Below are 23,755 nucleotides of genomic sequence, written 5' to 3'. Positions count from 1 at the left end.
CATGTCTTTCTCTGTTTGACTTATTTCACTCAACATAATACCCTCCAGTTCCATCCACGTCATTGCAAATGGCAAGATCTCATTCCTTTTGATGGCTGCATAATATTCCATTGTATATATACCACATCTTCTTTATCCTACAAGGCATTTCTTAATACCACAAAATACCATTTAATACCCTTTCAGATGGCTATTATCAAAAAACAGAAAATACCAAGTGTTTGAAAAGATGTAGAGAAATTAGAACCCTTGTACATTGGGTGACAATGTAAAATGGTACAGATGGTCTGGAAAATAATACGGTAGTCATCAAAAAATTAAACATGGAATCACCTTATAATCCATCATTTCCACTTCTGAATATATATCTAAAAGAACTGAAAGTAGGAACTTGAACAGTTATTTGTATACCCATGTTCATGGCAGCATTATTCACAGTAGCCAAAAGATGGAAGCAACTCGTGTGTCCATTGACAGATGAACAGGTAAACAAAATGTAGTATATACATATAATAGAATATTTTTCAGCATAAAAGGGATGAAATATTGATATATGATACAACATGAATGAACCTTGATATTATGCTAAGTCAAAGAAGCAAGACACAAAAGGACAAATATTGCATGATTCCACTTATATGTAGTATCTAAATAGTTCAATTCATGGACACAGAAAATAGCCTAGTGGTTGCCTGAAGCTGGGCAGAGGGGGAGTATGAGGAGCTATTGTTTAATGGGTACAGAGTTTCATTTGGGGATGATGAGAAAGTTCTACAGATAGATAGTGGTGATAGTTGTGCAACAGCGTAAATATACTTACTGCCACTGAGCTGCATGTTACAAATGGTAAATTTTGTTATTCATAATTTACCATAATTTTAAAATTATGTAAAATAAAAGCATTTCTTCCCAAAAGTATTATGCTCCATAACTTCATAGCATTATCATACTTGGATTTTGGGTCACAACCTATAATTCTGGGTCATATCAGGCACATCTTGAAATGGTGGAAGTATGGTGCTCCTTTTGTAATATAATACAGTAATGGATATAAAGCTTATGCAAACAGGAAGTGCTATATCAATATCATAAAAAATCTTCCCCACATAAGTGGCAGGAACCAAATCAAACTTACTATTTATAGGCTTTCAGAGGAGCTACAATAACGCTTACGTGGCATGTCTTTGCACCAGCAAAGAAACCAATATAAGAGAAGAAGTGCAAACATTTGTTTAGTCTTTAACAGTAATAGAAAAATTTTTTGAGACAAATTATCTCATTGTTTTATATTTTTATATTTTTCACGTTTAAATGTTCTACATGGGGTATATTAAAAATTAAATTTAATATAATTACCTGTAAAATTGATACCTCACACTCTTTTATTTTAGAATTCAGAATTAGTATGTTATTTATGAAAGTAAGTGAATAAAACACTTAATGGTTTCACAATTCTTTATATGTAAGTGGGAAATATCCTGGGGTATTGCCAAATCTGATTTGGGAATTAATGGGATACCTAAAGCAAAGTAACTAATTAGAAAATGACTTTCTGCAATAATTTACTATTTTCCATGGTTAGCTTTTGAATAGCACCCTCCTTTTGTTCTATTATTTCTTTGGTAAAGAACTACTCCATAAAATCAGAGTATTTGCTTTCTGGAGTCATTGGCCATAGTCTCATTAAGGTTATAGTCAAGGTTCGTAATTTCAAAGGACCAGAAAGGCTTCTGTTTTCCCTCTCCAGCCTTCCCTTCCACATTGTCTGCCTTGGCCAAAAAGAGCATCTCCACTCTGCAGTAGTCACAGGGCCTCTGAATTCCTTAGAGGCGCAGGTAGGGTTGGCATAGGTTGTGTTGTATAGTGATTGTGAGAACAATCTGGATACAGACTGCCTTATTTCAAATCCTAACTCCACTACTTATTAGCTGTATAATCTTGGTCAGGTTACTTAACCTTTCAGTGTCTGTTTCCATATTTATAAAATGGTGGATCATCAGAGTAATATAATCTCATGTCACTCCTGTAAGAATCACGTGAGGTGAAAAGACTGAAATACTTAGAACAGTGCCTGCATAAAATAAACACTCTGTATGTTAAATATCATCATTACCATCTTTGTATGTCATTAAACTAAAATGTAAATTGAAGATGGAATGAATGAATAAAGGTCACTAGTGGCCACAAATGAATGAGTTCCCACTGCTCTCCATTTTATTGTGACCCACACTCACACAACATTCTTGGGTATCTATAATGTTGATGAAACAGCTCAGTATAAAAAACAGATATTCTTCAGATCAGTATAAATTCTGTCTCAACTATTGTCTTTCTAATGTCCATCATCAGCTCTGATATGAAGGAGGCAACTGTGTAGTCACCCGAGGTTGGCTGAGGTTGGATTATGAACACACAGGGCTGTCATTCCACAGGCTGGCATTTACTTATAATTTACAACCATAGCAAACCACAGCAAAAGTATGAGCTGGGGAAATCAGATTCCTGTCTTAGAAATTTGGAATGGGAAACTGAGAAAAGGGCAGGTGTGGTGGAGGCTGCAATGAGATGCCATGAGACAGAGCAGGAGAGATCTTGTCAAGTCTCATGCAAGCTAAACATTGGTGCGAATTATAATAACCGTAGTGATTGAGGGGTGCCTGGGTGGCTCAGTCAATGAAGCATCTGACTTCATCTCTGGTCATGATCCCAGAGTCCTGGGATCAAGCCCTTTGTCTGGCTCTGCACCCAGAGGGGAGTCTGCTTGTCCCTCTCCCTCTCCCTCTGCCCTCCCCAACTTGTGCACTCTCTGTCAAATAAATAAATCTTTAAAAAAATAATAATAATTCTAGTAACAGTAATAGTGAACAGGTTTTGAGTATTTAGTGTATTCCAGGCAATATGTTAAATTCTTCACATGACTCACTTTATTAAATACTTGAAACTGCAATCTGAGGTAAGTTACAGTGTCTTACAGCTCAATTCTCAAGACTCTTGAGGTTTTTTTTCTATCCTTTGTTCTTCTCTTTGATTACACATTTCCAGGATATTCCTTCTGGAACATCCTTAGCATTGGCCCCCACAGTCCATTCATCATCTATAGATTAACTCTCTTTGATCTGAATGTGATATTCAGACTACAGCAGAGCAAGCCTTTGGTACCAGTAGTTCTAAGTATGAACTCTGGGGCTAGACTGAATTCAAACCCCGGATCACCCAAAACCAGTAGCTCTGTTAACTCTGATAAATGGCTTTTCTTTGTGTCAGTTTTCCCATATGTAAAATGGGCTAAAATTTATCTAGTTTATAGTGTAGTTTTAAGGATTAAATAAATCAGTTCATATTAAATGTTAGACAAAATGCCAGGCATATGGTGAATAATCATTAAATCAGCTATTATTTCAGTCCACAAGGCTCAGGTTGTGCTGGTACCTCCTCAACTGATCACCCTCTAGCCTTGTCAACCTTTTTCTTTTCCTCGGTGACATCATTTTAAGAGTTTAAATATTTTAGTCACAGCCTTCCAAGAGTACAGCACATGGGCTTTATATGGCTTAAAGAAAAAAATGGTTCATTATCAGGGATTGACTCCTCCCAAAACAATAACATCAACAACAATAATTTTCAAAACAAAACCCTGAGCATCTAATATTGGAGATTAACATAACTATCATTCTCACACTTTACTGCGGATCTTTTAATCTAGAAAGCAACAGTAGAATGTCCCTGTCTCAGGCTGTGATCTGCCATTTATGCATTTCTTTTTAAAAGTTCTTTTTAATACTCATTTTAAACTGATTTTACTTCTCTAATGTCTTAGGGTTTGTGTTAGTCAGCACAGTATGCTTTAGTGTTGAATTCACCTTTTTGTGAGAGAAAGGGGGAGTAATCCTGGCTTTATTGGTACGATTGGCATTTTTAACTAACCACCTCAAAAAAAAATTAAGAGCCTATAATTGTGATGTGCACTGGGTGTTATACGTAACTAATGAATCATCGAACACTACATCAAAAACTAACGATGTACTATACAGACGCTAACTGAACATGATAAAAAAATAATAAATAAAATAAAATAAAATATGACAAAAAAGGAGCCTACAATTTGCTCTTCCCTGGGCAAGGTTGTGGTTATTTAGAATTGAAAACAATGCTTGCAATGTAATAGAAGTTCAAGAAAGGATGATAACAAGTTCAGTTTATTGACAAAAAGAAAAGTCATCTGGATAATAATTTAAAATGTGTTACCTAGAGAACAGGAAGAGGTTTCCATATATGGTTTTATTGTTTATTTAAACATAATTGCATTGGATTATAACAGATTGATTCAGCTTGCTTTAGATGTTTGAAAAATCTGCTAAAATTATTTTAACTATTTCAATAAATTAATTCTTAAATTAGATAAAGAATACTAACAACTAGAGTTCTTGATTACTATTGTGGGTGAAAGAAGTAGGACATTAGAGAAATGGCAAATACTTAATGTTGGCTAGATAAGGTCCTGTGATTATATACATATATACAGCTCGAAAGGAATGCTTATGGTTGGGATATGCTGTGTGGACCAAGAAGTCTATGATGCTTTAGGGAGCTGTAAATAAAATGAAAAAGAGTTTGCAAAGATTAATCATACAACAACAGATGAAAATATACCTCTGACTTAAGAGAATTCAATTTCTAGAAAATATTTTTAATTAGAATTTTTAATAACTTGCATTTATCTCCTTCATGTGAACATATTTTAAGTGGACATCAAACTTTAATCATTGTTTTTTTTTTATGTTAGTCACCATACATAATCATTGTTTAATAAAGCTATATGCACATTGCTTCCCTAGATTGAAGTTTCCTTCTCTGGAATGCCTCTATTCCATTAGAATTAGTCAAAATTATGCCTCTGCTGCATTTTAGGCAGTGCCAGTTAAATTATTGCTTCCCCAGTATTCATATTGCTGCTCTGCACCTCAGCCCTATGTACCTTTATAAATCATGTGGTATATCACATGATTTATTCCCATCAGTAGTAAGAGAGCAGAAATAATGTGTCACTTCTGGTTAAAAACAGGAGTGTTAGAAACCTTCCCTTTGCTCTTTCAGGCAACTAATAAAGGAAGGCTCCAGGATCGCAGAATTGCAAGATGGAAACATATCTGGTCCCTTCACTGTTAAGGGAGAACCACCAAGTTTCTGTGTGCTATGATTAGAAAAAAACCTTTATTATGTTGACTTGTTGAGATTTTAGGATTTATTTGTTATTAGAGCATGATCTTATTCAAGTAATATACAGGCTTACTGTTACGTTACTAGTGAGGATTAAAATGGATTTACCTGTTCTTTTTTAATCTTGAAAATCTACTCCTGGCACTATATCCCAAGAAGATATATACAATGATGTATATGCTACTTTCAGCCACTAAAACTATATTTACTATATGATCCCAATTTTATTCTTAAAAACACACTACACATCTATGCCCATAATTACATTTGCAAATATATATTACAAAACTTGGGATGAAATATACAAATTATTCATTGTAGCTTTGTTACTGGGACAGAAGATGGTAATAGAAATTACAGCGTATTCTTAACTTAAAGAGTTCTGTAGTTTTCAAATTCCATTTAAAAAAACAACTTTTGTAATTAGGAAATAAAACAACAAGTGTCACAAAAGAAACATTTTAAAAGCTAAATTAAAATATAACCCAAGGAGGATATATAGATGGCAAATAAACAGCTGCAAATGTGTTCTACAACATTAGCCATTAGGGAAATACAAATAAAAACTATGACACAATACCACTATACACTTATTAAAATGGCTAAATTAAAAAATATATATTGACAGTACTAATTGTTGACTTTGTGGAACAACTGGAATTCCCATATATTGCTGGTGGAAATGTAAAATGGTACAGCCATTCTGGAAAAATGTTGGGCAGTTTCTGATAAAGTCAATGTTGGGTTACTTACTGTATGACCCAGCAATCCCACTCCTAGGTATTTACCTTAAAAAAAATGAAAACTTATATTCACACAAAACCTCTACACAAATTTTTATGGCTACTCTAGTCACAAAACCTGAAAGTGACCCAATGGATTTCAGTGGCTGAATGGATAAATTGTGGCATATCCATAGAGCACAATACTTATCAGCAATAAAAATGAATGATACATTGGTACATGCAGTAAAATGGATTTATGGAAGGCATCACACTGAGTAAAGGAAGCCAGTCTCAAAAGGTTGCATACTGTATGATGCCATTTATATGACATTCTTGAAAAGACAAAGCTATATAACAAAGCTATTGACAGATATGGGTGGTTGCCTGGTGTTAGAGGTGGAGAAGCGTATGACTACAAAGCAACAGCACTAGGTGTTTTGGGGTGATGAAACTGTTCAGTATCCTGATTGTGGTGGTAGTTACACAAATGTACAGGAGTTAAAATTGATAGAACTCTGTCCGAAACAAGTTAATTTTATTCCATGTTAATTACCAATAAAATAAAAATAAATCAGAAACAAAGTGCATTAACTCCCATCCTTCAAGCACTGCTGTCCCTCCCACACCCACTTTTGAAGTTCAGTGCAGTCCACATTGTTATCCTTTTCTTCTTCTGAAAGGGTGTTGCTGAGGACATCATTTATCATTTGGTTCTTATCAACAATAGAACTCACTTCCTTGATCAATAATAATATTTAGAATAACAGTATTTAGTACCTACATCATTTATCACTGGGCACTTACCTGTAATTGCTTTTGCACTCTTGCTCACCTCTCTCAGGTAGGCACATCTTATTTTTCCAGGAAAAATAAGGGAACTAGCATTTATTGTTATGTGCAATACTATTTGTTCTATGTATATAGGCTCCTCTTTTATTCAAAACAAGCCAATGAGCCACTACTAGTATTGCCATTTTTTTGTATGAGGAAAAGTTAAATCTTGTAAAATTACAGGAAGTGTCTGGAGTCACACAAACATTAGGAGGCAAAGCTGTCGATCAAGAATAAGCCTGGCTGGGACGCCTGGGGGGCTCAGATGGTTAAGCATCTGCCTTCGGCTCAGGTCATGATCCCAGGGTCCTGGGATCGAGCCCCTCATCGGGCTCCTTGCTCAGCGGGAAGCCTGCTTCTCCCTCTCCCTCTGCCTGCCTGTCTGCCTACTTGTGATCTCTCTCTCTCTGTCAAATAAATAAATAAAATCTTTAAAAAAAAAAAGCCTGGCTGACTCCCAAGTCCATGGTCTTTTCTGTACACCACTGAGCTGCTCCACAGCCAGTTGGCACAGTACCATGGGTGGAGACTGTGCCTTACACTGCAAAATCCCCATTAGTCTTCCAGAATTTCTGGGCATTTGGGGAAAAAAAAAAGTATATTTAGTTCTGTTCTGTCAGGTAGTTTTAGGTGCTTGGACATTCTAGTTGGGCTGCCCACCTACACCTCCAACTCTGTGTTGGACTTATGTTGCCAGATGTGAGGCGGTTAAGCTGGTGTGAATAGTTGGGAAAATGATGTATAGGCTGCAGATGGAAAGGCTAGGCTTGTTTCTTAATAATTTTATCAGAAATTGGGAATGACATAGAAGAACAAAGAATGGGGAAAAAAAAAAAAAAGACCTGAGAACTATGAGAATTGAGCTCTAATGGCATATGGTATTTATTGTATATAATTAATTAATTCTCTCCTATGCTTTTGGAGTGTTTCTAGTTGGTTGTGTCCTTGGAAGACTGAGAAAATATTGCACTCTAATTATTTTTCTGTTTTTATACTTCAAATGAGGATCCCCAGTTGAGAAAGACCAGTGTTTGGGAATGTAGGGTAGTAGGAGAGAGGTTCATGCCCTATGTACAAGGAAAGGGAGTTTGGGATAGATTGAAGGGGAAAGTTAGAAGAGTGACACGGGAGACCAGTACTGCCCTCAGACCTGCATGCTGGTGAATGGTGGTGGACAGTGCTTTCATGTTTCTCTTTCTTTCTGCTTCTGGTATGTCATTACTAGATGAGGACCACCTGAGTTCAATCAGGAATATATTCCTGGGGTCAGTATCTAAGGCTTAAATTTCTTTTACATGAGCTCTGGGCAAAGTATTTAGGTCTCAAAGGGCTGCTCTATTTGCTGAGATATTCACTGAGGTAAAGATACAGCAGAGTAAAACTGCCCAGAAAGTTGTGCTTCTGCTAATAAACCTTCAGCAAAGTGTAAAGTCAGGGTTTTTATGTGAAGTCCCTCCTCTTAATGATTTTGCTGCTGCTCAAATATTCCAAAATCCAGAATAATAGACTTTGTGATTTGGTGTTTCCTAAACACTTCACTGTCACTTTTAGAGGCTTTTGGTCCGCTCTGCCACTTTGATGATATTTCATTCACATTGCAAATGGCTGCTTTATTATCACTTTTTCCTCTTTCCCCTTAGCATCTGCCTTTGCATGCTAAGTTTTCCCAGATTTCCTTTATACAGCATGTTTATATTTATACAATGTGGTGGTTTGTTTAGAGTGGTCCCAAAGCCCGTTTTCTTTTTCTACCCCTATTTTCAAACTAGAACCTTTGTATTTTTCTGTCTTCATGCCACTGGTGCCACATCTAATTTTGTATCATTGGCACATGTAATTAATTTGCTGCTTACATTTTTTGGTTCATTAACAAAAAGACATTAAACAAATGTACCATATGTTACAACTTATTCTGTAACTTTCCATTTTTATTCTTTTTGAGTCTTCTTGATGTTTTCACTTTTAAACATTCACTCTTAAAGACTCCTGACACTCATACCAGCTCTAAGTATGTGGCTGGCTTTATATGTGAGGTAGAGTCCTATCTGTGTTATTTATGGAACATGGGGAGAAATCCCTAGCCTCAAAATAGCATTCCCTTTAGTATGATTTTTGCTTTTAAAAATTACCTGGAATTCTGTCAACTGGGGAGCTGGATATATGTAGAAAATACTTTCTTTATATATAAAGTACTCTTGGAGCATTAATATGGCTATAACCTTGATTAACCAAGTTAGACAATAGCTTAATCCTTTTAATATGCTGCTGGATTCTGTTTATTCGTATTTGGTTAAGGATTTTTGCATCAAGGTTCATTAAAGATATTGGCCTGTAGTTTTCTTACAGTGTCTTTGGCTTTGGCATTAGGGTTATGCTAGCCTTATAGAATGAATTAGAAAGTGTTTCCTTTTCTTCGATATTTTTCAAAAGTTTGAGCAGGATTGGAATTAGTTCTTAAGTGTTTTGTAGAATTCACCAATAAAACCATCAAGTTCAGGGCTTTAGTTGTGAGATTTTTGAATACTGATTCAATCTCATTACTACTTATAGGTCAGATTCTACTTCTTCATAATTTAGTCTTGGTAGATTATGCATTTCTATGAATTTCTCCATTTCATCTAGGTTACCCAGTTTTTTGGCATACAGTTATGCTGTATGGAGTACTCTCATATAATCCTTTTATTTCTGTAGAATTAGTAGTCATGTCTCCATTTTTGTTTCTGATTTTTGTAATTTGGGTTCTTCTGTTTTTTTCTTAGTTCATTTAGCTCTTAGTTTGTTGATCTTTTCAAAGAACCAAATTTTGGTTTCCTTGTTTTTCTCTTGTTTTCTGTTGTCTGTTTTATCACTGCTTTCATCTTTATTATATCATTTCTTCTGCTAGCTTTGGGTTTAGTTTTTCTTCTTTTTCTAGTTCCATAATTTGTAAAGCTAGGTTCTTGATTGGACATCTTTTTTTTTTAATGTAAGCATTTATAGCTATAAATTTTTCTGTTAGCACTACTTTCACTGAGTCCCATAAATTTTGATATATTTCATTTTCATCCATCCTAAGTACTTTCTAATTTCTCTTGTGATTTTTCTTTGATCCATTGGTCATTTAAAAGTGTATCGTTCAGGGTGCCTGGGTGGCTCAGTTGGTTAAGCAGCTGCCTTCAGCTCAGGTCATGATCCCAGGGTTGTGGGTCCCGCATTGGGCTCCCTGCTCAGCGGGGAGCCTGCTTCTCCCTCTGCCTGCTTCTCCCTCTGTGTGCTGCTCCCTCTGTTTGTACTCTCTCTGTCAAATAAAAAAATAAAGTCTTTTTTAAAAGTGTATTGTTTAATATTTACATATTTCTGAATTTTTCAATTTTACTGTTTTTATTGATTTTTAACTTCATCCCGTTGTGGTCAGAGAAATACTTCATACAATATCTCTTTTTAAATCTACTAAGATTTAATTTGTGACCTAATATATGGTTTATCCTGGGAAATGTTCCATGTGCATTTGAGAGGAATATGACTACTGTTATGGTTGGATAGTGTTCTTTATCTGTCTCTTAGATCTAGTTGGCTTGTTGTGTTAAGTCCCCTACTTATTTTTCTTTTCTCTGATGTTTCTATCCATTATTGAGACTGGAGTATTGAAGTCTCCTACTATTGTTGTAGAATTGTCTATTTCTCCCTTCAATTCTGTCAGTTTTTGTTTCCTATGTTTTTATTGTTTGTTATTAGTTGCATAAATGGTTTTTGTTGTTATATCTTCCTGCTATATTTGAGACAGTATAGGAAAAGCAAGAGGGACTTAACTGCTGTAAAGCCACAGGTCTGGGGTAAGGGTTAAAAGTTTCCATATGATTAGAGACAAATACTTCCTTCTGAGAAAGCAAACAAGTAATGGTTATCTGGGCAAAATTAGAAGTAACAATTTAAAACCTGCTTGCACAAGTATTTCTATTTTCCAGGAGCCCTAAAAGAATGTCAACCATTGAAAAAGACATCCTGTGATTGTCTTGTGTCCACTGAAAAGTAACAACCACAAGATAATGACCATGGGATTGAGGGCCACTTCTCTACTCTCAGCCCCTCACCCTTCAGAAAAGTGCCTTTATAAAGCCTTGCACTCCACGCCTGTCAGCTCCCTTGTATACCGCTATCTCTGATAAACTCCACCTGCTTTCTTTCTCTCAAGTTCAGTATTCATTCTATGACGTTGAGACACAAGAACCTGTTATTGGGTATCTGGTAGCATATTGAACCTTTTATTAATATTTAATGTCCTTCTTTGTCTCTTGTAAAATTTTTTATTTGAAGTTTGTTTTATTTGATATTACTCTAGACACCCCTGCTTGTTTTTCATTACTCTTTTTGTGGGGTATCTTTTTCCATCCTTTGCTTTCAGTCTGTTTGTGTCTGGATCTAAAGTGAGTCCTTTGTAGATAACATGTAGTTGGATCTTTTTTTAATCCTTTCTGCCAATCTCTGTCTTTTGTTTGAAGAGTTTAATCCATTTACATTTAAAATAATTAATAAGGAGGGATTTATTTGTTTCTTTACTATTTGTTTTCTGTATGCCTTATAGCTTTTTTGTTTCTCATTTCTTGCATTACTGCCTTCTTTTGAGTGTAGTTAATTTTATGTAATGGAACATTTAAGTTTCTTTCTCATTTCCTTTTGCATATTTTCTTTGTGATTACCATAGGCATTACATTTAACAGTGGCCAGTGGCCCCTTTGTCTTTGCTTCTGTGATCAGAAGCAGCAATCAGCAATCAGAGAACAGATCCCCTAGTATTTGGGGCATATGGTCCTTTTTGCTCACCTTTGCTCCCACAACCTGTGTGCGAGCTATTTCAGGAACACATGCATAGCTGCCTGCCATGGGTTTTGGGCTCCTTAGCTGCTACTGTACTAAGAGGTGAAATTGGCTGAAATTAACCACAATTTATTATTCAATCCTTCCCCTGGAAGTTGCAAACTGTCAACAGACTCCAGAGTTCCAAAATAGTTACATCAGATTCTGCTGGTATAATTGTTGTCTAGTTGGAGAGACAGATTTCCTTATGCTTCCAACTCTGTCATCTTCCCTGAGTAATTTCCTGATACAAACTTTAAAGGAAGAAATCATGTCCACACTTAAAAGTGATTCATACTTCAATGCATTTCTAGACAGAGGCATTTACTTTTTTCTCACTCTTCTAGCCAACCCCTGCTACCTTCTACTAGATTATTTTTACTTATGATAGTTAGGGAAGCAGTGAGAATATGGTAGGATATTTAATATACTTAGGGGAATTAAAGAGAGAGAATGCCAATCACAAATATAAGGAACATTTTTAGAGTAGTCTACACAGCTTTATGCAATATGGCCTCTGTTTGCTCACACTGATTTCTTGCCAATGATATTTTTGTTAGGTATTGAATATATTTTGGAGTATTCCTCCTTTACACTGTGATTTCAAACTATCCAACTACTTGCATTTAAATGAACAAACACACATTACTTTTTCTATGTCTTCCTGCTTATGGATTTGTTATTCCCTGTGTTTGTCATGTTCCTCTTCTTCATGACCATTCAGCAAATTCCTGTGTATACTTCAAGACTTAGCATAAACATTTTTTAAATGAGTTTATATCTCCTTCCTTCTTTGTGCAAGCAAAGATAGTATTCCTTTCTTCTGCTTTTATTTTCCAACATTTGTTCATGCTTCTCTTACTTCATTATCATCCTGCAGAGGTGATTATTTGTTTGCCCATCTGTTTTCCATTTAGACTGAGAGAGTATCCTTGAGGGAAAGGTTCTGTTTTATTCATATCAGGTCCCTGATCAGAAAGAGACAGCCTCAATAAATGGTTAAAAAGAGAGAATTGGTAAGTAATTCCCTTTTCTGTATTATGAAGGAGCCAGGACCTTTGGAAAATATAAATATCATGAAAATAAAATTTAAAAGATAAACTTGTGAAGAAACTAGACATTAAAAAATAATTAAGCACATTTAGAAAGGACTCTCAATTATAGGAGTTAAGAGATAAAATTATTTCCTGTGTAATTCCAAATTAACCAAAATATAAAACAAGTTGGACTCCCCTTGACCAACTCACTGTGCACTTTTAACAAAAATATGCATTCTAGGACTCTCTTTTCTCACTCATAAAATTAAGGAATCAAATTAAGGCCTCTGCTAGATGAAAATCCTGTTAGCTAGACCATTTCCCAAACTTTCAGGAAACTTAGCTGGTCTCTGATTGCTGTCCTTCAGATAGCAGATGACAGCAGAGATTTACAGATGTACTTTGAATTCCCAAATGATCTGAAGTGAGAAGGGGAGAGCACACTGGATGTTGCCAGATTGAGCAAAACAATTGCTTTTTGTTACTATTGCACCTTAGGGAGGGAGGATTCTCGCTGGAGGATCTTTAGACTACTCATGTAAAATAGTAAGTTTATGAAATCAATTTATTACTGTTTTTTAGAAGCAACTCTCATGGAATGACAGTGGAAGAGCAGTTAACTTATTGTGAGTAAAATTTAATAACTGAGACCACAGTGACAGGTATGAAAGGACACCTGGCTAGTGATTTATTAACATCTTCACATTGTGTAGAAGTAGATGGAGGTAATAAATCTGGAAAAAGACTTGAGATTGGAGATGAGAAATTTCCCTAAGCATGGAGATAATAAAAGGGTGAGACAAAGAAATGATATTTCTTAAACTGATCAGGCACTATAGAGATGGAAAATTCTGTCTAATTGTGTGAACAGGGGTGTGTGACAATAAGTAATCTAGAGCCTCAGGTTATAGAAGAGGGTAGAAGAGCATATATCATTGGGTTTTCTCGAAGTTTTTAGTTTTAAGTACCACAGGGTGAGTTATTAGCCCTTTATATTTTATGACATGATGGTTTTGAGAGATTTATTTTTGCCTTTTGGATGCAGGAATGGTTTCATTGTCAGGGAAGAATTTCTAGTAAGAAGTATTTTTCTTAATTCTTAAAAGTGACATCTTAACAGTAAGAGGTTAGATAATGAAGCAGTGTAGAGAAGAGGCTGATGGTATGAATTATCTGGTGCTCTGAAAGGAGGCAGGTAAAGGTTTCCATGGCCTTTACTCTCTCAGCAACAAATATTGGTACCACCTCTCCTGATAAAGTGAATGCACTCCAGAGACAGACTTTCTTGTTTGAAAGTCTTTTGCCCAAGGCAGAAAAATCAAGCTCTGGTATACATATCTCACTAATTAACAATATGAATGTTCTTAGATTATAGAAAATATACTTCTGGAAGTCTTGGGCCTAGGAGATTGCTTAAAGAGATAGGGAAGCCGAAGCCCAACTATGATTGGTGTTCAAGTAGTTTAAGTAAATCAGTAAAAATAAGACCTGTAGGGAAGATTACAGATGAGTGAGAAGTAATAATAGGGGGCCTACTTTGCTTTGCTGTAAGTAATCATGGTAACTACAGAAAGAAACCCAGAAGGTTAGAATTTAGACATTCCTTTCTGGTTCCCTGTACAATCTTTTTTACCCTGTGTCATCCACCCAAATAAGGAAGATCAAGTAGGTTTCTCTTTAGTATTGAGATTTATCCAGCCATTTTTACAGTTTCACCCATTTGCTAGCTGAAATTCATTTGACAACGTATAAGGCCTTAATTTTTACATAACTGCAGAAAAGACTACATACCTCACCAGTTAGGAAAAACTTCAACTGAGTGTTTTTTCCTAAGATTATATTTGTTTTTATATGTACAGATAAAGTTGGTATTTTTCCTGATTACCTCCCCAATCTTTTAGTCATATTGCTACTGAAATTTCTTTGATTGGTGACAATTTATATTTCAGAGCTTAGGATTTCTAGGAATCACTGTTGGTAAGAAAAGAGAAGAACATTTTTTTAGCAAATTCCAAAGGATCCTTATGTTGGTGTATGTATTTGTGTGTGTGTGTTTATTAATTTTTTTCTTAAGAATACAACTTATTATTTTGCTATTAGATGTAATTATTCAAGGCTGTCAAGGTGTTTGAGTTGTTTGGGATGAATGTCCATAAATAATATCACCAGCAGTTATTAAGTTTTTGTTTAAGAACATTTGAGTATCGGGCGCCTGGGTGGCTCAGATGGTTAAGCATCTGCCTTCGGCTCAGGTCATGATCCCAGGGTCCTGGGATTGAGTCCCGCATCAGGTTCCCTGCTAGGCGGGGAGCCTGCTTCTCCTTCTGCCTCTGCCTCTCTCTCTCTCTGTCTCTCTGACTCTCATGATTAAATAAATAAAACATTAAAAAAAAAAAAAAACATTTGAGTATCTTTTCACTAGGATTCAAAATCCTCTGATTTTACCATTCATTCCATGAGCCCCAGTGCTTAGTTTGATATAAAGAGGGCCAGGTATCACCTACATAGACAGTAGGGCTGTATTACAGAGAGAAATCCTGAGCTCAGAGACCCCAAGTCTTTTATACTGGCCAGTGAGCCCTCCTGCCCTTTGCTTTGGAGGGGAATACTATCTGTTAGTTATCAGACTTACCTGTGTTCTTGTTGACAACCCTGACTGGCATAGTGGCAAAAATCACTGAATCTCACATGGGTTGATCTCATAGCTTAGGTGCACTGAATTCAAATCACATGGTATACAATTCTTGGATCTGATTAAGGTAGTATTTAACTCCCACTCTGGTGGCTGTATCACCAGTTTGAATTTTGCATTCTTTTGACTTATAAGAAATATAATATCTTCCTGCCAAATCTAAAACAACTTTGAACTTGATGGAATCTTATATTTTCCCTCTCATACATTTCCTATTTGTTTGAGGCACATAATTTTGCATAATAAATAGTATCTGAAATTTGGAGATTCATCATAGTTCTATTTGACTTACTCTCATGTCTTCTAGGGTATTGGACTGGGCATTAATAAAATATATTTGTTTTCGGAGGCCCTATCACTATAAACTTCAGGAAATAATTTCTTTTTTGGGTTCAAGTAGCTGAGTAAAATGTACATAAAAAGGAATAATATTCATTGAGTTTGTTTTCTTTGCATGAGTGACAGCTTTTCTCTCCCATCTTTCAAGGAATATAAATCTAAAGTGTAGTCAATTGAATGCTGAGCTTGTATTTCCCATTTCATCTTTTATCAGCTGTGTGGCAGCTAGATTATAAGATTTGTTTAATATGGTTTTGATGTGGTTTTAGAATATCGGTGAGGTTCAGTGGAGTGGAGTCTGGAGCTGATGACCAAAAAAGAATTCTTGAGACATCTTTGGTGCAAAATGGTGGTTTATTAAAGCACGGGGACAGAACCCTTGGGCAGAAAGAGCTGCTGCACCGAGGTTGTGAGGGGTGGCTGATTAAATACTATGGGGTTGGGGGAGATAAGGAAAAAGGGAGGTTTCAAAAGAACTTTCATATGCTAAGGAGGACCTAAAAGATACCAAGGGCTTGCCATTGTCAAGTTAAGGTTGTTTTTACCTCTAGCAAGGCATTAACACTAAGATAGTTGGGAGCTTCCTGGAAGAATGCCCCAGGAGTTGGGGGGGGGAGGGTTGCAGGCCATCAGCTTATGCTTTGTCTTCAGCCAGCCTTCTGCTCCCTCATCAGTTTCACAAATTCTGTGGTTTCACTGATACGTGTCTCTAAATCACTTACTGTTACCTAAAGTTATAATAAATCTAAAAGGAGCTTTTTAAAAAGAGTAGTTTTTTAGTAACAGAGCCGCCATATGTCGCTGTGAAATACAGCTTCAGGTTGATAGCATCTATTGTTTCACACAGAGTAAAACCTTTAAGTAGAACAGAAAGGATGAAGTGAAAAGCAAGTCTCCCTCCTGTAGAGGGTCTCATGCTTTCTTTTTTATCAGGTACCACTTAGATAAAAAAAAAAGAATTCTGTGTATTCTCTCAGAAATTTCACACACACACAACTTTTATATAAACATTGTGAGAATTTTTATTTTGCTTTTTATTTGCTTTTTATACTTCATTATACTTTATACTTTATATATACTTTATTATAATGATTTTTATTATCATTTATATACAGTAAAATGCATGGATCTTGAGTTTGTAGTTCAGTGATTTTTAAGAATTGTATACCCTTATGAAATCACTATGCAAATAATGATTAAAAGAACAATTCAATAACTCCAGAAAATTCTTGTATGCTCTTTTCACATCAATTCCTCTGAATCTTCAAATACTTTCTAATTTCTATCACCACAGATTTATTTGCTTGTTCTTAGAGTTTGTATAAATAGGATCATACTCATCAAGAGATAATATTTTTTCTTTTTTAAAAAAGATTTTATTTTATTTATTAGAGAGAGAGAGCATGAGCAGGCGGAGGGGCAGAGGGAGAGGGAGAAGCAGGCTCCACACTGATCAGGGAGCCTCATTCAGGGTTTGAACCCAGGACCTGAGGTCATGACCTGAGCTGAAGGCCGATGCTTAACCGACTGAGCCACCCAGGCACCCCTATTTCTTATTATATTTATAATATTAAGCTCTCTTGAATTAATTTGTATCTATGAAGGGAGGTATGTACATATGTCATATATATAATATATATATGATAGGCTTTCTCTTATTCTCTTGCTCATACTTGTTATAAGTTTGTCTATTATAGTTATCTTTCCAAAGAACCAGGTTTTATATTTCTGATTCTCTCCATTGTTTCTTTGTTTCATAATCTGTTAATTTCTCAATTTTCTTTATTTTCTGTCTTTATTTCTGTATTTTATTATTCTCAATAAAATTACAAATTGAATGGGAAATATAAATACAGATACCCTATAACATGCAATAATCAATATTTTCCTTATATACTGGCAATAATCAAATAGAAAATTAGAAATTATAAGACAAATAGAGACACAAGTACTAATGGAAGTATATATTAGTTTCCGATATATCACAACCTAGTGGCTTACACAATGCAACTTACTGTCATATAGTTCTGAGGTTTTAAGTCCAACGTGGATTTCACTGGGCAAAAATTAAGGTGATAGCAGGGCTGCATTCCTTTCTGGAGGATCCAGGGGAAAATTTATTTCCTTGACTTTCCCACTTTCTAGAAACTGCTCACATTCCTTCGTTAATGCTCTTCTCCATCATCATAGGCAGAAACAACAACTTGGGTCCTTCTTATGTTAATCACTTTGAACTACTTTTATCATCACATCCCTGTCTCTGATTCTGACCCATCTTCTACTTACCTCTTCTGCTTTTAAAATCCCTTGTGATTATATTAGGTCCATCCAGATAACACAGGATAATCTCCCCGTTTTAAGGTCAGCTGATCAGCAACCTTAATTCCATCCGCAACCTTAGGTCACCTTTGCTATGTAACTTAACATGTTCAAAGGTTCTGGAGAATAGATATGGCTATTTGGGGAGGCCATTATTCTGCCTACCAACATAAAATATTAAGGAACACATCTAACAAAATATATGTAATACTTTTAAGGAGCAGAATGCTTTTTAAAGATCATAAAAGAAGACCTGGATGAATGAACAGCTATACCACACTCAGGTATGGGAAACTTAGCAATGCAAAGATGTTAAATTCTTCAAATAATCTATTTTCAAAAATTGTTTTACATAAAATTCAGCAAACTGTCCCCAAAATCCAGTGGACTATAAAAAGTAAAGAATACTGAAGATAATTTTGAAGTAAAGAAAGGTGATAGGATTTGTCTTAGCATACATAAAGACCTATTTCAAACGGTAGTAATTATGTACTATGGCATGAGTACAATGACAATCACAATAGAGGATCCAGAAAAAGAACTGCTCTTTATGAAGACTTAGAATAAAACATGGGTAGCATGTCTTAATAAATTAATGGGAAAAGGATAGAGTATTCTAAAATATCTATTTGTTAAATTTTTAGAAGATTTTAATACATCCCTACCACATGCCATGCACAAAACTAAAATTCAAAAGTTTAAAACAACAAATGTTAAGAAAAAATATTATCAGGGCACCTGGGTGGCTCAGTCGGTTGAGCATCTGCCTTCAGCTCAGCTCATGATCCACTCATGCTCTCTCTCTCTCTCAAATAAATAAATAAAATCTTAAAAAAAAAAAAACAAGAAATATATGTATGTTATGTAATATATAAATATGCATGTATAAATATACATTTGCAGAGTCAAAAGGGAATTAAGAATTGGCTATATAAGAATTTACATATTGTACTGCAAAAGACATTATACACATTGTCAAAATATAAATGATGGTCCAATAAAAAATACATGTGATGCTCTATGACTGGAAGATGGCACTGGAGTAGGAGGACCCTAGTCTCATCTCATCCCATGAACACAAGTAGGTAACTATCAAATCATCCTAAATATCCTAGAAATCAACCTGAAGACTGACAGAACAAACTCAACAACTAAAGGGAGAGAAGAGGCCACATCAAAGAAAGTAGGAAGTGCGGAGACGCAGTTTAGGGGAGAAATAGATTGTGGGTACTGCGGAGGGAAGCAAGCCATTCTTCGCAGAAAGGGCAAGAAAGAAAGGTGGGGTGAGGGGGAACACACAAGGAGAACATTTCCCCAAAGGCATTGCTGGGAAAATACAAGGAGGTGATTTCCATGAGTTCTTGAAACCAACAGGGCTTAAAGTCTGGAGTTTTAGAGGTCATGGGCTTGGCTGAGACAGAGCCGGGAGGGCACAGTGCTGCTCCTGAAGAGAAGGGAGGCAAACAACCCAGAGGCAGACAGCATGGAAACAACAATCTGAAAAATGCCTGGGACACACAGCAGAGAGATTATACACTCTTCTCAGAGTGCTACCCTCATGGGCAGTGTTCATGGCAGTATCTCTCCAGGGACAAAGGAGCTGACTAGTGCCCTTTCCTCCCCTGCCACTCAGCACCAACACAGAGCCACCTGTGTGAAGCAGTGCAGTACCAACCTACTGCATTTGCTTACACCAGGTCCCACACTCCTGCCCTCTAGAGGGACTTCCCTTCTCATTCAAACTTGTCTCAGTCCCAGCCCACGGGGCCTCTTCCCTGGAAGACCAGCAGAAACCCCTACAGTATCAGGTCTCATTTAACAAGCAGACCAGAGCACACCTGGCCAAGGACCCAACACTGCCCACGGCAGGCAAGGAGAGCCTCTGCAGATGACTGGCCTGAAGGATAGAGCCGCCAAAACAGTAGCAGAGCACAGACAGCACACACCAGAACACTCTCTGAAGAGCCAAGCCCGGACGCTACATGACCTTTTTAGTGGATGAGATGGACTTAACAGATATATTCAGAACGTTTCAGCTGAATACACATTCTTTTCAAGTGCACATGGGACACTCCAGAATAGATCACATAATAGGTCACAAATACAGAAAGACTGAGATCAAACCATGCATTTTTTTCTGACCACAATGCTATGAAACAAGAAACAAGAAAAAATTTGGAAAGGCCACAAATAAATGGAGATTAGGCAACATGCTACTAAGCAATGAATGGGTCAACCAGGAAAACAAAGAAGAAATTTGAAAAAATACATGGAAACAAATGAAAATTAAAACACAATGGTCCAAAATCTTTGGGGTGCAGGGGTGCCTGGGTGGCTCAGTTGTTAAGTGTCTGCCTTCAGCTCAGGCATGATCCCAGGGTCCTGGAATCGAGCCCCTCATCGGGCTCCCTGCTCAGTGGGAAACCTGCTTCTCCCTCTCCCACTCTCCCTGCTTGTGTTCCCTCTCTCGCTGTGTCTCACTCTGTCAAATAAATAAATAAAATGTTCAAAATCTTTGGGATGCAGCAAAAACAGTCCTAAGAGGGAATCATATAGCTATCCAGGCCTACCTCAAGAAGCAAGAAAAATCTCAAACAACCTAGCCTTACACTTACAGGAGCTAGAAAAAGAACAATAAATTAAGTCTAAAGCTAGGAGAAGGAAGGAAATAATAAAGATGAGAGCAGAAATAAATGATAAAGAAACTAAAAAAAACAATAAAAAAGATCAATGACCAGGAGCTGATTCTTTGAAAAAATTAATAAAACTGATAAACCCCTACCAGACTTATCAAAAAGAAAAGAGAAAGTACCCAAATAAATAAAATCACAAACAAGAGAAGAGAAATAACCAACACCACAGAAATACAAACAATTACAAGAGAATATTATTAAAAACCATATGCCAACAAATTGGACAACCTGGAAGAAATGGATGAATTCCTGGAAACATATGAACTACCAAAACTGAAGCAGGAATAAGAAAATTTAAACAGACCAATTACCTGAAGGAAATTGAGTCAGTAATCAAAAATCTCCCAACAAACAAAAGTCCAGGGCCACATTGCTTCACAAGTGAATTCTAGCAAACATTTAAAGAAGAGCTAATACCTATTCTTCTCAAACTATTCCAAAAAATAGAAGAGGAAGGAAGATGCCCAAATTCATTCTGTGAAGCCAGCATTACCGATACCACAATCAGATAAAGACACCACTTAAAAAGAGAACTATAGGACAATATCACTGATGGACATGGATGCAAAAATTCTCAATAAAATACTAGCAAACCAGATCCAACAATACATTAAAAGAACTATTTACATGATCAAGTGGGATTTATTCCTGGGTTTCAGGGTTGTTCAATATTCACAAATCAATCAACATGATACACCACATTAATAAAAGAAAGGATAAGAACCATATGATCCTCTCAATAGATGTATAAGAAGCATTTGACAAAGTACAACATCCATTAATGGTAAAAAAAAACAAATCTCAATAAAGTAGGTCCAGAGGGAACAAAACTCAATATAATAAAGTCCTTCTATTAAAACAAAACAAAACAAAAATACCAAACCCACAGTTAATACCATCCTCACTGGGGAAAAACTAAGAGATTTTCCTGTATTATCAGGAACAAGACAGGGATGTCCATTCTCACCACTCTTATTTAATATAGTCCTGGAAGTCCTAGCCACAGCAATCAGACAACAGAATGAAATAAAAGGCAGCCAAATTGGCAAAGAAGAAGTCAAACTTTCACTCTTCTAAGATGACATGATACTCTACGTAGAAAACCCGAGGGGCACCTGAGTGGCTCAGTCAGGTAAGCAGCTGACTCTTGGTTTCCCCTCAGGTCATGACCTCAGAGTCATGAGATAGAGCCCTATGGGGCTCCATGCTAAGTGGGGAGTCTGATGGAGATTCCCTCTCCCTCTCCCTCTTCCCTTTCCCTCACTCACACTCTTTCTTTCTCTAAAATAAATAGATCTTAAAAAAAAAAGACTACACCAAAAAATTGCTAAAACTGATACAGGAATTCAGTAAAATCTCAGGATACAAAATCAACATGCAGAAATCTGCTGCATTTCTATATACTAATAATGAAGCAGCACAAAGAGAAACTAAGGAATCAATCTCATTTACAGTTCCACCAAAAACCATAAGATAACTGGGAATAAAAGACCTGTACTCCAAAAACTATAAAACACTGATGAAAGAAACTGATGAAGGAAAAAAAAAAAAGAAATTAAACAGGACACAAAGAAATGGAAAGATATTCCATGCTCATGGATGGGAAGAACAAATACTGTTAAATTGTCTATATTTCCTAAAGCAATCTACACATTTAATGCAATCCCTCTCAAAACACCATCATCATTTTTCATAGAGCTAGAACAAGCAACCTAAAATTTGTATGGAACCACAAAAGACCCTGAATAGCCAAAGTGATATTGAAAAAGAAAACCAAAGCTGGAGGCATCACAATTCCAGACCTCAAGTTATATTACAAAGCTGTAGTCATCAAAATAGTATGGTACTGGCACAAAAATAGACACATAGATCAATAGAACAGAATAGAAACGCCAATAATGAACCCACAACTTATGGGCAATTAATCACGGACAAAGTAGGAAAGAATATCCAATGGGAATAAAGCAGTCTCTTCAACAAATAGTTTGGGAAAATTGGATGCCAACATGCAAAAGAATGAAAATGGACCACTTTCTTACACCATACACAGAAATAAATTCAAAATGGATAAAAGACCTAAATGTGAGACATGAAACCATTAAAATCCTAGAGCCAAACACAGGCGGTAACCTCTTTGACATTGGCCATAGCAACTTTTTACTAGGTATGTCTCCTGAGGCAAGGGAAACAAAAGCAAAAATGAACTATAGGGACTTAATCAAAATAAAAAGCTACTACACAACAAAGAACAATCAGCAAAACTAAAGGGGAACCTATGGAATGGGAGAAGATATTCACAAATGACATATCTGATAAAGGGTTAGTATCCAAAATATATAAAGAACTTATAAAACTCTACACCCTTAAAAGGAATAATCCAGTTAAAAAAGTTATAGAAGACATGAATAGACATTTTTCCAAAGACATCCAGATGGCGAACAGACACATGAAAAGATGCTCAACATCACTCATCATTAGGGAAATACAAATCAAAAATACAATGAGATACTACCTCAGACCTGCCAGAATGGCTAAAATCAACCCAAGAAAAAACAGGTATTGGTGGGGATGTGGAAAAGAGGAACCCCATTGCACTGTAGGTGGGAATGCAAACTCTTGCAGCCACTGCAAAAAACAGTATGGAGTATCCTCAAAAAGTTAAAAATAGAACTGCCCTCTGATGCAGCAATTTCATTACTAGACACTTACACAAAGAGTACAAGAACATAGGCAGTAGCCTCTTCAACGTCGGCCACAGCAATTTTCAAGACATGTCTCCAAAGGCAAGGGAAACAAAAGCGAAAATGAACTTTTGAGACTTCATCAAGATAAAAAGCCTCTGCACAGCAAAGGAAATAGTCAACAGAACTAAGAGGCGACCCACAGAATGGGAGAAGAATTTTGCAAATGACACTACAGACAAAGGGCTGGTATTCAAGATCTATAAAGAACTTCTCAAACTCAACACCCAAAAAACAAATAACCAAGTCAAAAAATGGGCAGAAGACATGAACAGACACTTCTCCAAAGAAGACATACAAATGGCTAACAGACACATGAAAAAATGTT

The sequence above is a fragment of the Leptonychotes weddellii genome, chromosome 7 (genome assembly GCF_054177405.1).
Source record: "Leptonychotes weddellii isolate Sample4059 chromosome 7, ASM5417740v2, whole genome shotgun sequence".
NCBI classification, from domain to species: Eukaryota; Metazoa; Chordata; class Mammalia; order Carnivora; family Phocidae; genus Leptonychotes; species Leptonychotes weddellii.
Note: the sequence above shows the minus strand (reverse complement) of the source record.